A 13,615-nucleotide genomic window follows, 5' to 3' on the forward strand; every position below is an offset into this window, starting at 1 on the left:
CCGAAGAATGGGTGTCATTAATCCCAATTACCCAACAAGCGAGGGACCCGCCAGCGAAATAAGAAGACGGCGCTCAAAAGTTATTTCTAAATGTGCCATCCAGCCGCGCAGCGTGAGCCGCGTCGAGCAGGCAGGCAGGCGGCCCTGCGCTGCTGACACGACGGTACTGAGTCAGAGGAGCTCCCCGGGGCCCCCTATGGACCTGCTTTATGATTCCTCGGCCTTTCCCCTGTTTTAAATCACTTTTTGTGCTCATTCCAAACAATCTTCCATCATGCGAGAAAACGGGGGCCCTCGATGGCAGAGCGGGGGGCTGCTCACGGATAAAGGGACAGGTATTAAAATGTATTTATGTACAAGGCTTTCTAGAACGCGGACCAGGCCCCGCAGGGGAGTGTCAGGGCGCTTTACACTGAGGTTGGGAAAGAACTTAACATGATGAATTCTAGGTAGACGTCAGAGCAAGAAATTAACAATAATACAGGTGTCAGGACTCGTTAAAGAGGTGTCTGATCTATACAATGGCTCTGCAGCCTTTGGCTGGCCAGATAGTTTGGACTACAAATCCCAGCAGCCCTAGACAGCATAGTCAATGGTGAGGTATCATGGCTGTCGTAGTCCAAAACATCTGGAGAGCCACAGGGTGCACATCCTTCATCTAATCCAGGGTTATGTGAGACCCCCCTGTGCAATGAGTAATCATGATTTACATGATCACATCCAGGTACGATATCACTAATCCATGGAGGAGTGGGCGTCAGACCAGGTCGCTGATGGGCAGAATCAAGGGGCATGGCATTGATTGTAACGGATGGCGCCAACATTTGGCCCTCCGGGACAAAGCAGAGCAGAGTACAACAAAGACTACGGCCCCGGTTCATGGAATTTCTTGCACGGATCAAAGTGACTTTGCACTGCTGAAAAGTGACTTTGCATCGTTGACACAAACCCTGATTCATGGAACTGGGAAAAGTGTTTTTTTGCAGTGCAAAGTCATTTTGGCAGTACAAAATGAACTTTGCACTGACTTTACACTGCAAAAATGCACTTTGCACAGTTCCATAAACCAGAGTTTGTGCTGAAAGTCCATTTGAGCCAAGTCACACATTCCGCAACTCCACCTAGTAGCCATCACTGGAAGTTCACCGCCAGTTCTGAGCCACAACAGCAAGGCATTATGGGTATGCAAATTAGCTGAAATGCAAACCTTTTTCTCGAGGAAATTGTTTTTGTCTAAGAGGGCAGTGCTACTTTTTACATAGCTTAATATATTACACGGCCTGCGGTAGCGGACGTGTAGTTATGGTTAAGTTGCTAAACTCATAGGAAGAGCACTTTTTCGGCAGCTTATAACTTCGCTCCCCCTTCACGAATCCTCACCAAATTTTGCAATAAAAGTAATTGGACAGCTTTGAATTATTTTTCCAAGTTGGGTGAGGTTTCGTGCAGTGGGGGCAAAGTTATTGGCGGGTGCCAAAAATATTTTTTTTACCATAGACTGAATGGGGAAAAACATTGGGTACGGCTACAACCTGAACGGCTGGACTTGCATCAAAAAGCGTGCTTTTTTGTTAGGTGGAAATCCGACCAGTATTTTTGTCGTAAATTACTGAAATGTACGTGAAATGTACGTCCCAAAAAATGTGTGATATCTTGGTCCGCTCCACGGACCTATTTCCCTGTTCGCTCCGCTGACCGAAGTGTCATTGGCCTGCGGTATGCTGTGATGTCGGCGAATGCTGGACGCGGCCAGTGGTTGGCTGGAGGGAAGCGTGGTGTGCGTCAAAGTTTTTGGGAAACGCTGGTGTATCGGATGACAGTGCGGTGGTAGAAGGGTCTGGAAAATGTACAGTACGCCCTGTGTTGGTGGCAAGAAGGGAGTCAACGGGTGGGGGAGTGAGACGTGGTTCATGTGATATGTAGGTAGGTGGAAGAAGACAGGAGTACCTTTAGTTTTCACACATACTGCGTCAAGTCGCGGGTAGCTAGACAGACAAGTACATTGTGTGGTGATTGGAGGCAGGTGTTGTAACGGCCCGATAGCTTCTGCCACGCCCTGTTTGCAGTGGCCTCTTTCCATGGTGAGTGGTGGTAGATCAATTTTAGAAGGAGAATGAATTGCACATGATATAGGTTGGATGGGAGCGTGGGTGGCTGTGCTATGAGGATGGAATGCGGTAGTTGGGCACATCGTGGCATGCATCGGTGCACAAAGTTCTGTTGGCTCTGTGGAAGGATTAGACTATTGGGTGCGTGGGCAAAGGCCATAGAACATAAGGAGATGCACTGAACAGCATAGGGCTTTAGCATACCCACTGTAGTAATGCAAGTGTGGGTTTGCATCCGGTACAGGGTGGTGCTTGCATAGTGCGGCGTGTGCACATTGGTTGCAGTAGGCCAGTGTTGCGAACCGAATGTGGGTAGTTTGGCAGTGACACAATAGTTTGGGAATGGAAGTGGGGACGGCCATAGTATGTGAATGAAAGTGCAGAGGGGTGCAGGAGAGAGGGTTTTCTTTCTACATTATGGTAACTGGTGCAATTTGGTGCTGCATATTTCCATGGTGGTGCGCTGTTTGGGTAGGAGTGCTGGTGGTAGTGCAGTGTATGTGGATAGTCGTAGTTGGTGACATGGTGAAATGGATGGCGCCATTATGTAGCAGTGAGAGTGTTGAAGGCCTAGACTGTTGGGTGCATGTCCAAAGGCCGTAGGCCGTAGGCCATGCACTCAAGAGGCTAGGACTTTAGGACACACGCGGCAATAATGCATTTTGGATTCTGCAGCAGTTAGAGGGTGGTGAGCTGTAAAGAAGTGGTGTGGAACACATTTCAGACGCAATAGAGCAGGAGAAGTGAGGTGCCATGTGTGCATGTTTTCTTTTGCAGCAGAGAACACTGTTACAACATGGTAAGGTTTTTGCTGTGTACTTGGCGATGGTGCTGTGAAAGGTCATGCAGTGTGGGCACTGTGTGCTGGGTTTGCATACTGTCAGTATGGAAGAGGATATGGTAGAAGTGCACCTTAAATGTGCTTGGTTACTATGCTGTGTGCTGATTTGTTGAAGTAGGGCCAATGTTGTGAAAAGGTTGTGGTTAGGTTAGCAGTGACACAATACTTTGTGAATGGCAGTGGGTAGGGGTGATGGCGGCTCTGGTATGTTTGTGGATGCTGCTAATTGAAACCTATTTAAGTGGATGGCTGCTTCTATGGTGTGAGGGAGTTGGGTTGAAGTGCTGCTACGTATGTTATGTTTGTGTATAATGTAAGCTGCCCACATGGTCACATGCATGGATTCATAGTGTTGTTCTGGGTGTGGGCAAGGGTGGACTGTTGTGTGCATGGAGAAAGGGGTGCTGGGTGCGCTGCAGGATCATTGTGGATGCTGAAATATGGCATCATGTAGGAAATGTTTCTGGTGGAGGGGCTTTGGAAGCAAAGGGAACGTGTTCTCAGAGTGTTAAAGGGGAAATATGGAGTTGTGTACAGAAATGATAGTGTGCAAGGCCCAGGTTCAGTATGTGATTGATGCAGGCATTTCTGAAATGTTATAGTCACCAATAGGTGTCACTAAGGGAGTGTTGTAAAATTCAAGTGCAAAGGGAAGAAGTATTGTGTCTGCTTTACTGGGGCGTGGCCCTAGCGGTAGCTGGGAAAGCGCACGTGCCACATCATGGCCTTCTGAGCATGGATCCTTCACAAATGGAACTGTAGGGATTCTCCAATGAGGATTCAAGTGTGTGGTTCACTGGAAGGGGCGGTGACATATTTACCCAAAGGTAGATGCAGTGAGGTTGGCAGAGATGGACAGATGGCGAGTGCTTATAGTCATGATACCTTTGTGCATGATCTGCACAGTTATGCTGTGGAAAGAGGCTTCGATACTGACTTTCAGTTGGCAGGAGAGCAGGCTTTTTGGGGCACAGTGTATGTGTGGGGTTTCGGGTGCATGGATCTCCTTTGCAAATGTGTGGTCTCTGCTGGTACTTTAGATATGGTCGTGCATTTTGGAGAACTACATTTGGGGCACATGTCATGCTCACGTTTGCTCGCTTACTTAAAGAATTTGATGACAGCTGTGATGCAGATATTTCCTACTGCAGAGGTGATTTTCTCATCGATGACACCAAGAGCACAATGGGAAAATGCCGGTATAATTTGTCCACAGCCAGAGGTCGGGAGATGTTGGATAAGCATGTTCGACTTTATGCGCAGTGCTGGGATGTTCTGCCCTGAATATGAAAGCATTAATAACCAGCAAGATTTCCAGTGGTTTCAAGGAAATGGCATATTTTTTACCTCCATTGCCAATGCTATTGTGTTTTCCACTCTTCACGAAGCGTTGCAGAGAATTCTGTAGAAATGTAAGATAAGAGTTCATCTTCAGTCGAGAAAAATGTCAGGAGCAGAAGCAAACAGACATTGAGCACAAGAGAGAAAAACAAGGAAAACATTTTTTATGAATGCACGTACATAACAAAAACACAACAAAAAAATAAATAAATGTATATGTGTAGTGTTTTTAGAGACAATCCTAAAGACACAATCCCCACCTCTGTTTCACATCCCCCCCCCCAAAACCTCCTCAACCCCCTCCAGTTTCTTGTGCGGTAATGCCGTCGATTCCACACGACTTTGAGGATTAGACGTAGCACATCTGGCTCTTTTTAGGATGACAGATATGGCACTGGCCCTGTGGAGGCTAAGCCATTGGGAAATGTGGTTGCTGGTTGTGGTGTGTACACAAAAACGGTGACAGAAGGTATGTTTGTACCGATAAATGTAGGAGGCTATGGTGAAAATGTGCAAGGTAAGGGGCAAGCATCCTGTTTGTATGCATGCACTGCACGATCTTGCTTAACATTACAAATATACATTCCATGCTGCTTTTGTGGGATCACTTTTCTGACATTTCTAGTACATTCATTACAGTGGGAAGACCATATCAAGTGTACAAGGTACGTGGCAGGCATCATGTTGTGATGAATGCAGTGTGTGCATCATGTGATATGATGTGCTATGGTATTTTGTGTCATTTGTATTGCGCCTACATACAAGTGTGTGAAGGCGCGCCGAGGAAAGGGAGGTGGAACGGAGGCCACATAGAGATATTGATTCCTCTAGGCCAGCTGACATTGAGAGTGCGCAACAAAATTGGAAGGGGGAGGGCCAAGTGCAGTACATGGGAACAATAAAAAATAGAAATACATGCAACTACGGCCAGTGCTGGCAAGTGCAAGGTTAAGTGTAGACATCAACTGGTGTCTGGACTGTTAGGGTTCTAGAAAACAGTCCCCAAGTGCGGGGGTTGGTGGAAAGACAGTGGAGGGGTGGAACTGTAGGGAGGGAGGTGGCCTGGGGCACAGTTTATAGAGTGGGTAGGAAACCAGTGCACAATACGTTTTAGCCAGGAAGTGAGTAGGGTAGAGGAGGGGAAAAAGAAGAAGCACATGGAAAGGTGCTTTCAGACCCTACGATGCTTCTCCTCAAGGCCCCGGGAGACAGAGCGCGTGTTTCACAGGGAGGCCCCGGCAGAGGAAACACATCTACCACTATCTGGTTGCATGTAGAAGCAACTGACCCGGAGGGAGTAGGAGGCGGATGAGGGAAGAGCTGGAGCAAACAGATATTTAGTGAGAGTGCAAGGTATTTAGGTCCCAGGGACTAGAAGGCCTTCTGCATAATGCACAGGGCTTTTATTTTATTGTTTGCAGCCACTGTGAGCTATTGTAGACATTTTTGGTCCAGCAGAGATACGATCACTGCCATTTAGGCCAAGGACAAGCTGTGCACTCCTCTTATGGATGAGTTGCTGAGGCGCAGAGTGGAAGCTGGCAAATTTAAAAAGAGCCTGTGGCAACAGTGCAGTGTACAAAGCGCGGCAGCCGTACAAACACTGACCTTTTGGAAAGTGACTGTAGGTTGCTAAGATACACTTAGTGGTGGCTGTAGTGCCTTCTTTTTACGAGCTGTGTAGTAGGTGGGTTAGTGGGGAACAATTTTTCGTAGCATTGTCGGAAGGAAAGAACAGAGTTCCTGTTTCGCTAATATAGTATATGATATGGGTAAATGAAAACGTTGCAAGCACATACCAGCACATTGCCACCTCATGGTAGGAGTTGGGAGGAACATCAATATGCCTTTTAAGCACGTAGTGGACGCTTAGAGGCAGATATCATGCACAGAGGCACTTTTAACAGGATTGTGAACATACTGCAAAAATAAATGCATACCTTTCTTTTGTGGTGATGCATGCTTATGTGGATGAATGTGCAGGTATAACTCATGCAATGTTTACCTGAACGTTCCACTGGACGTGCTTTCCAGTAACAGCACGCGTGCAGGCTGATTTTGTAACGCTACATATGAAGTCTTGTGGAGAACTGACATTGTAAGACGCTGAAGTCTTGGAGGGCATTGGTGGATGCATGTGTGAGTACTTAGCAATACCTAATAAGGGCATGGTTGCAAGTGGATAGTGGAAAGCGAAGAAGGACTGTTCATGATTTACTGGGGCGCGGCCCTCACAATACTTTGCGAGGCACATGTGCTACATTCTGCGCTTTTGATCATGCTGGCAAATGGAAATGCGATTGTTGCACTTGTCCAATCAGGTGGTTAGAGTGTACATCACAGGACGGGCGGCCATGTTTTGTTTCATCACTCTGTGTAGTGAGGCTGGCAGAGAAGGCGAGATGCACAGTTTTCATAGTGGTTGATCGCTTTGTACTAGATCTGCTTCAGTATGCTTTGGAAAGAGGCCTTAAAGGCAATTTGAATTCGGATGCAGTGGAGACTTTGTGGTGCAGTGTCCCGGTCCATACTTTTGACCATTTGCTTGCAGAATGTCGATGAGGGACCACTTTAGGTACTGTACACGCTGTGGTAGTGCACTACGGAGCATTGCTTTTGGGTTCCATAGCTTGATCAAGTGTATACCGTCAACTCAAAAAGATGATGAAAGAAGTGAAGAGCATTTTTGCTACTGTGAAGGTGCTTTTCTCATGTATACCACCAAGTCCAGTATATAGCTATCCCAATGAATGTGGTGGGTGGGACGGCGTCTTATCAACAGAAGCATGCTACCTTTTCAATGTTTACTTCTTGACTCTATGTGAAAAAAAACACCTGCCCTGCATATGTCAGTGAACAAAAAAAGAGGGAGCCAGATATGTGATGTCATCAGTGATGTCATCAATGACATTTGTGATGTTATCTTTGATGTCATGAGTGTTAGTCTTAGCAGAGCACAATGCTGGCACAAGTTATGGTTGCTTAGTTTAACATAGCTGGCGAATTTGTGGGGTGTTTCAGTTTGACCTGTAACCAAAAAGTCCCTGTAAGAATGTTTTTCCATTGAATTTCATAGGTTTTTGCTAGTGCAACTTAATCATAACGTCCCTTTAATAATGTTTTTTGTTAGTGAATATATATATATATATTTGGTACATTGGAAGCACTATCGGCAAATTGAAGCTGAGAATTTTACAACACATGCGAGCCATAAAAAACTCAGACCCCTCCTATCCAATGGCTGCCCATTTTAAAGATGTTCATCAGGGCAAACTGGACTGTTTAAGTTTCCATGGCCTACATCATATAAAAGCCAATCCATGGGGAGGCAATAGAGAACTTGATCTGTGGAAAAAATAAACCAAATATATTTTAGACTTTGAATCCAAAAAACCCAAAGGACACAATCTAGATGAAGAGTTATATACCTATTTGGGAACCTAGAGCCACAGAATCGATATAGCTTACCTTTTGATGTATTGACAAGTGCTAAGTTCTCCATATGAAGTCTGTTCGTCAACAAAAATATCTTTTTAAATTTGTGTTGTGTTACATTGTTAAATTTTATTCACCTAGATGATTCTTATTGCCAGTCTCTAAATCTATGGTTGTCCAGTCAAAAGGTTGAATTGAGAGGTTAACTTTTAAACATAGCTATTTCCCCTACATTGCATAATTGTTCTAAATCCTATTGTACTATAATGGTGCACATATTTTTATTGGTTTTATTGCTTTTGTACTGAGTGGTTTATTTTTAATATTTATGTTTGCAGACTTAATAGCAGAAATTGGTTTGAGCCATATTAGGCACTTTATGCATTGGCACTTTATCCTTGTTTCTTCATATAGCAATAGATGCACTTTAGCACATGACACTTTTGAGCACTTAGCACTTTACTATTCTGCTTATATTTAATCAGCTGCAAACATTTATATCGAATTATAGCCTGTTATTCGAATCTTCAGGCATGTGCACTATGCAAGTAAAAGTAAAAGTAAAAATGAAAAATTAAGAATTTAAGGATTATATGTTTTCTATTTAGAATTAATACATTTTTGATCAATATGTATTTTTGTAAGGGATATTGGTTGTAACCCTGGCAGATTCACAAAAGAGTTGACCCACTCGGGTTATACTTGCCAGAAATAAACATCCTGCTAACATGGTTTAGGCTATAACACATCCACTATACAAGGCAAATTTGCCACTTACAAAATGGCCGCCGTGCTTTTACTCTCCTTTCCATATATATAGCTAGTACTAGAAAGTGACAAAGGACTAATGGCACAAAGAACCATAGAGACTGGTTAATTGTTTGTAAATCTATATTAACACAGCTGGTTGTGGCTTTCACTTGTACGTAAACAAGCTGCGAGTAGGCGGCGAAACGCGTTGTACCGTGCACTTTTAAATCTGCCAGATGCCTAATAAAACTGGATAATGAATTCAACCCTACACTGCATTGGTTTTGATTCGAGGAAGTGATTGATACCAGCGTTTTTTGTATTGCTGCGAGTGCTATCCTTCCTTGGGAGAACTGGAAATTCTTTTTCCCTGCTTGGCAAATATATATATATATATATATATATATATATATATATATATATATATATATATATATATATATATATATATATATGCTTATATGTTATGTTATGTTGACTTATACCGCACACCATTACCACACCAGGGGCTGTCTCCAGGCGCTCAATATAGAGATATACAAAGCAAAAAAAGATTATGATTGTATGCAATATAAATACATGGGAAGTTCCTAAAGAGCAGACAAACACCATTAAAATACACTTGAAAGCTTAAAAAAGGGACACGAGGTGTAATTCTCTTGGTAGAACACACCGATTCCAGTAGTCATCTGGAGGTGTGTGACAACTTTCAGCTAAAAAACGTCCACAGTAGCTGCTATCACCCAAACATTAACACTAAACTAGGTAGACCTGTTACCATTCACCACTGATAAAATGTCCACTTAATTGTACAAGCACATGTTAAGACGTTTTTTGTGATGCCCTAATCCCAATGCCAGGCGCAGGGGGAGAAGTATCCAGGTCACAGCATCATCAGCCAGTGGGCGCTTTGAGGCCCTCCAGGAGTGGAAGGCCCTCTGCAGTCTCACTGGTAGCCCATGCTTTCTGCCAGCCCCAGGAACATGTTGAGATTTGGATAAGTAGTAGATGGCAATATCCAGGACAGGTAAGGATGCAACCTTGCTCCATCTTATCTGTTGGGTGGGAAATAGCAGGCTCATGGTATTGGGGATGTGCCTTCATTGTGAAGTCACCCAATGGAGCAGAATTGCAGTATTATCAGTATGGGAGGACCACTGTTGTGAGGTCTCCCAGGGGTCTGTCTCTAAGCTCAGCACAGGGTAGGCAGAGGAGGAGAACTGTGTGGGCAGAAAGCACACACTTAGCATGACTCTCAGGGGAGGTGGTAGGTGCAAAGGGAGTGGTAGATCATGTGTTAATAGGTTGATACTTCTGTATCCAGTGACCGATATTGACAAAAGGTACTCTGGCAATCCCCTCCCTTTCATACTCCACAGCCCCACCGGGGTCCAATGGTGCCTAATATCCACAAGGAACCAAACAAAGTACAGTTGGGGTCATTGGCAGGAGTGATTCAGTCTTGGCAAAATGCATCAAACAAAGAGCATTTTGGTGACATACGAATTACATCATCACAGAATTGTATATATCAAATATGTGTGTGGTAGTATTTGTATTTTGGATTTATGTGAAGAACAGGTGTGGAAATCGGTATAATATTGTGACCCCAATCGCATTGTTTGAATGTATGTTGGCCTACGCCAAGCTGTCTAAAAGTACACTGCGAACATAGGTTCCGCGGCAAGGTCTTGACCTCAATGTATTGTGTAAGCCGCCATCTTGGATTTAGCCGCCATTTTAGGTATTCTTGCAGTGTGGAAGTCACCCCGAACCACAAAATGGAGGCCGAATGACATTGCGAGTAAAGACTTCGGCCATGGTGACCTCCGCACACATGTATAAACAATATGTCCGCAAGCTATTTATTAGGGTCATGAACTAAGACCCTGTCCCCTGTTCAACCTCTTGTAAATCTGTAACTGTATCAGCGGAACTGATCTAAAACGTATGTTCGACCTGGCTACGAACCCTAGCCACAGTTCCAGGAATGATTAATCTACAAGAGGGCTGGCCAATGCAGTACGAAACGTATAAAAGACAGAGCATCCAGATATTCGGTCTCTCCCACTTGCGGTACGAACCTTATCGTTGAAGGTTCGTATGTGAGTCAGAGAGCCGAATAGCTATTCGCATGTCGATTGACTTTGATACTTTGATAAACTTTGAACTTTGAAATAAAACGTTTTATATGATCCTTTGCAACCTGTGTTGGTGTGTTTTCCATTTGGGCTTCCTGGCCTCACGTTAATTTTTATGTTTCCACAGTTGGCGCCCGAATAGGGACCCTCAAGATTGATGCCGGATCATTGAAGGTTGACGCAGACTATCGAATCGGGATCGGACGGTGTGATTCTGCGGGCCCGACCGATCGAGACGCGATACCTCGGCAGCGCTGCACGATCCGATCCTTGGGCGATAGTCGTGCGGTCTGGCACGGCATCTTGACGAGGGTCCAAATTTGAGGTGGGCAGATTTGCCGAAAACCACTAAACGCAGGTAAACTTCGTTAGTTGAAGTCCTTTGAAGTCCTTTGAAAACCGTACGGTCCTCCTTAGGTTTGGTCAGGTGCAGTCGTAAGGCTCTTAATTTAACCCTGACATTTGAATTTGGTCAGGTGTAGTCGTGACCCGGCTCTTAATTTAACCCTGACATTTGAATTTGAAGTATTGTATCTGCAGACACAATTATTGAACCAGGTAACACCAAGTCTTTGAGAAATGCCTGGGAAATTGTCTAGCTGCTTTAGGGCTTTATTCCGCAGCGATCGACAATCCTTTGAATTTAGCCGTCCGGCACCACAGGAGGGGTCGCCGGCGTGTACTATGTACTGTAAGTATGGCATTGGAAGTATTGTATTTAATGATATTTGGCACAGACAGACCAGAAATGCTTCCGAATTTCAGTGGCCAATCAATGGTAGTTTTGAGATCCCCTGTATTGAATACTTAGAGTCGATTCTGCTTAAAAAGAAGGCTAGGCCAGCGGCCTTCGATGTGTTACAAAATTGGAAAAAGGAAGCATTACAGCAGCTTAAGAGTAGGGATAAGCATGCACGACGTCATAAAACGAATGCCGAAAAAGCATTGTTATATGACAAAGAAAAACGATTAGATGAAACCCAGAGAATGGATAGAGCTTTCTCGCTCGGAGTCCAGAAAATTTATCCTTCTAAAGATTTTCATGTTTCTGAGGAGTTTATTGAAAAGATATTAAATGAACGGAGGCCTGACTCTTCAGCGCCACCTCCATATGCTCCTGGTGCGGGCGCTTTGCCCGTTCCTGTTGTTGTCCCCGTTGCTACTCTCACTCCTCCTGCGCAGCCTCCTCCTGCGCAGCCTGCTGTTCCCAGTTCTTTGGCCGTCGTTTCTTTGTCTATTCCGTCTGCTACACTACCTCTTTCCTCTGTACCTCAGTTAGGCCCCCCTATCCTTCCGATTTCGGGGAGTCCCGTATCTACTGAATTAGACCTTGGTGCAAGGTCGAAAATTGTGACTCGTAGTACTGTTCCTGCGGGCAGGAAACAGGAACTATTTGCTTGGGCTAAACATTGCATGGAAAAGGGTGATCAAAACGATGCATTTTTAACATTGTCTAATTTGCACGATTTTCCTGAGAAAAACGTTTTTATTGAAGGGCTGGGGATTCACTTAGGTGTAATGTGGGGTAGATTGCAGACTTCGGATCTCCCACAAAGAGTGAGAGATCTGAACGATCTAGCACTCTCGAGGGATACCGAACAGAAGGTACATGGGCATGTCGATAGACTATTCGAATTTAGACAGGATTTTGAAAGATTGCGAAATGAGGATGATGAGGACGATAGAATATATATGCAGAAACGGTTCCTTTCGTGCCGAAGATCAGCACCCGAGGAAGTACGAATTTGCACTAGAGATGCGGTCAGATGGATCTCGGATTCATCGATACCGCCAGATGAGGTATACGATACCTACAGTCAATATACGGTAGAAATGCAAAGGAAAGTAATTCAAGTGATGGTACAGCACTTGCAGGAAGAATGTATAAGAAAGAAGGTTGGTTGCCCCATAGAATTAATTGGTATTTGTAAAAGAGCTTTTTCGCCCGACACCTCTACAGCTGCCCTAGCGCTCGATTTGGCCTTATTACTAAGTAAGCGGTCGGAGGTCCCGGTATCTCAGTTGCCTATGAGAGAAGTCCCTCCGACCTTTGTCCCGAAAGTAGAAATCCCCGCCAACGCGGCGGCTGGTACTCCCGCGGTGGATATCCCAGCACACTATGTATCACAGTTTGTTCACGTCCCGTTCTCTCGACAGGAAGTGAACACGATCAGACAATCGGTACCAGATATTAGGAAGAACCCGACAGGGTTTTATAAGGAAATCGAATCCGTTTTGCAGTCTTCTGTGTTCACCTTAAGTGACATGGATTTATTGTTTCCAGTACTTTTGCCTGTCGATGTATGGAAACAGATACGGACAGTAGATGATGTGCCGGGATTAGGGGATACATGGGTAAATCTAACCAGACTAGATGGGGAACGACCAGCTGGTGAGAAACCACCCCAGGTAATACTCACTTTACCCGATAGAATAGTTGCCAAATTAAAAACTATAATTCCAGAAAAAAGGATTATTTGGGACAAGCTTACTGCCTGTGTCCAAGGGAAAACCGAAGGTACCACCGAGTTCTTTAATAGGTTTGAACAAGTATTCTCCGACTTTAGTGGACAGGATTTGGGTACCGAGTCGGGGAAGAGGTTGTTTGTGGACAAATTCGTGCGTGGATTGTTGCCTGACATCCAGTCACAGATTATGTCCTCGGAGAGCGCTTGGCAGGCAAAATCTCAGTCAGAGGTTCTGCACATGGCTCAGTATTATGAGAATCGGGTTAATAACGAAAAAGAGAAAATCGAAAAAAGAAGGGGTGACCTGAAAACTAAGGTATTATTGCAACAAATAGTTAGAAACCCCAGAGGAGGTACGACGCAAACTAGAGGTCAGTACATTCCAAGAGGAAATACTCCTCCAAACTTTAATCAGTGTGCTTATTGCCGCCAGGAAGGTCACTGGCGAGCACAATGCCCTGCCCTCAGTCAGAGGTCAGGAGGCACATTTGGAGGTATGGGTAGGCGACCACGGGGCCGCCCTGGAGCAGG

The sequence above is a fragment of the Ambystoma mexicanum genome, chromosome 11 (assembly GCF_040938575.1).
Source record: "Ambystoma mexicanum isolate Mex_15411 chromosome 11, UKY_AmexF1_1, whole genome shotgun sequence".
Taxonomy (NCBI): domain Eukaryota; kingdom Metazoa; phylum Chordata; class Amphibia; order Caudata; family Ambystomatidae; genus Ambystoma; species Ambystoma mexicanum.